The following is a 2,736-nucleotide window of genomic DNA, read 5'->3' on the forward strand; positions in this document are numbered from 1 at the left end:
CGTGGGCAGGAGAGGCTTTAAGTGTCCTTTCAAAACAAGTCCTGTTCCTGGGGCTGGAGCCATAGTACAGCACAGTGGGTAGCGGGTAGGGCGTTTGCCTTGAACACAGCTGACCCAGGTTAGATCACAAAGCCAGGAGTAACCCCCCCCAGCACTGCCAGATGTGACCCCCAAACCAATCAACACCCCCTCCCCCAAAAAAGGCCAGGTAAGGGGAACGTTTGGACAACTGGATGATAACTTGGTCTGATTGTCGTTTGTTGTCCTTAAGGAAGTTGACGAGTGAATCTTTTAAGGATTAACTTTTTGGAGGGGGGGTCTCCTACATAGTGCTTTGGAGGCCTGGTAACTTCTAGGGGAATACCTGGTGGTGCTCAGAGTTTACTCCTGGCTCTGGACTCAGGGATCAGTCCTGGTTACGAAATGGGGTGCCAAGTATCAATCAAACCTAGCTTGGGTGCATGCTAGGCAAGCATCCTACCTGTTGTACTATGCTTTGCTACCCCATCTGGCAGCTGTTGGCCAACTGAGTTGGCAGTTAAAAGCGGAGGTCACACGGCTGGAGCGATAGCATATCGGGTAGGGTGTTTGCCTTGCATGCAGCCAACCTGCGTTTGATTCCCAGCATCCCATATGGTTCCCCGCCCCCCAGCACCGCCAGGAGTAATTCCTGAGTGCAGAGCCAGGGGTAACCCCTGTGCATAGATGGATGTGACCCAAAAAGCAAAAAAATAAGCAGAGGTCACCGAGGATGCAGTCCTGTTTGAGTATTGTAGTACTGGGGCTCTGCAGGGTGATACTCGGTGATGCTTAGGGACCATGTGCTCCTAAGAATCAAATCAGAGTGTTCGATTTGACAGCACATGGACTAACATGGGAATGATGCAGAGAAGATTAGCATGGTCCCTGCACAAGGATGGTGCGCAAATTCGTCTAGCGTTCCATATTTTAAAAATTAATTTTGGGGGTGAGACACCAGATTTATTAGTGTTCATTTTTCACCTAAGAACTTTATTTCTCTAATGTTCTTGGTCCTATTGAAACACTTCAGCATATTAAAATACTGCAATGTTAATACCCAAGAGAAAAAGCCATCGTAATTTGTATGCCTGTCATCATGATCAGTGTGGTATAGTTTTTTTCACTTTTTTTCTTTTTTGGGTCACACCCAGCGATGCACAGGGGTTACTCCTGACTCATGCAGTCAGGAATTACTCCTGGTGGTGCGTGGAGGACCATATGGGATGCTGGGAATCGAACTCGGGTTGGCTGCGTGCAAGTCAAACACCCTACCCACTGTGCTATCGCTCCAGCCCCATGGTACAGTTTTTAAAAATAAACTCTCATGCCCTTCATAAAAAAAGAATCAAATCAGAGGCAGTGGCAAGCAGAGGCTGCACCTTAACCCCTAGGATATCACTCCAGCACTGAGAATGAACAATTCATGGGTTACTTTGGAACCTAAGGTGGACTGGGAGGGCACCAGGAATTGGAGGTACAATACAGCAAAGCCTGGCAAACTCCCCGTGGCATATTCGATATGCCAAAAACAGTAACAACAAGTCTCACAATGGAGACGTTATTGGTGCCTGCTCGAGCAAATCGATGAACAACGGGAGGACAGTGCTACAGTGCTACAGTCAATTCTGAGGATGGATTCTGATACCATTTTCTTAAATTATTTTCCTGAAAGTAATACAGCAGGAATGGAAGGGTGGGGGTGGGGGCCAGATGAGCCAGTTAATCTAGTTGGTCACTTTAAATCTCACACACCAAACAGTTATCTAATCAAAAGGGATAATGGGATAGCTGTTGGTGGGAGATATTAGCAAACAAAAGGGAGCTAGAGCTATAGTACAGCCGGTAAGGCACATGGTTCAATCCCTGAGTCCAAGTCCCATGAGGAGTCATCCTTAGAGTGCAAAGCCAGGAGTAAACCCTGAGCACTGCTGGGTGTGCCCCCAAAACCAAACTAAAAAGGAAATCTCCAACTAGCGTTCTCCCTCCCTCCCTCCCTCCCCCCTCCCTCCCTCTCCCCCTCCACCTACTGTCAATAGATAGGGCTCATACCTGGACAGGCAGCAGAATCATCAAGCAGGGCTTGTATGTCCACACAGATGTCGGAACCACACAGGGCTCTTACACGCAGACAGACGACAGACAGACAGCAGGACAGCACACTTGGCCAAGACTAATGAAACCGGAGGGGACAGAGAGCTGCTGGGGTCCAGTCTGAGGAAGCCATAAAAGGAGAGGCGTAGGCACTGGGGAGGGACCCAGAACCATCTATGTGAACTGTGCAATAAACTCTGTCTTCTTAAGCTTCTGAGTTTCGCATACAAATCCCTCATACAATTCTCAAGAACCCACTTGAGCAGGGAAAATCCACATTTGTGCTAAAGAGTATTCTGTCTTATTTTTTAATAATACTAGACCCTCTTCTGATGTGTGGGTCTGTCCTGTGGAGTCTAAATTGTCTATTGATTTCAGTTTGCTAATATGATATTGAACTTGTTTTTATTTTATTTTATTTTATTCTATTTTATTGCTTTTTGGATCACACCCAGCGGTGCACAGTGGTTACTCCTGGCTTTACACTCAGAAATTACTCCTGGCTGTGCTTGGGAGACCATATGGGATACAGGGAATTGAACCCAGGTCGGCCGCGTGCAAGGCAAACACCCTACCCACTGTACTATCGTTACAGCCCCGAACTTGTTTTTATTAATGGGTTGG

At 47.3% G+C, this 2,736-nt stretch overlaps 1 non-coding gene across 1 annotated transcript; it reads left to right on the forward strand.

Annotated features, from left to right (window-relative positions):
* The first annotated feature begins 844 nt into the window (after positions 1–844).
* LOC130034365 (U6 spliceosomal RNA) lies at positions 845–951 on the forward strand. The gene has a single exon (XR_008794128.1). It is a non-coding gene; the product is annotated as a U6 spliceosomal RNA (small nuclear RNA).
* The last annotated feature ends 1,785 nt before the right edge of the window (positions 952–2,736 follow it).

This window comes from Sorex fumeus, unplaced genomic scaffold (genome assembly GCF_029834395.1).
Source record: "Sorex fumeus unplaced genomic scaffold, SorFum_2.1 ptg000058l, whole genome shotgun sequence".
NCBI classification, from domain to species: domain Eukaryota; kingdom Metazoa; phylum Chordata; class Mammalia; order Eulipotyphla; family Soricidae; genus Sorex; species Sorex fumeus.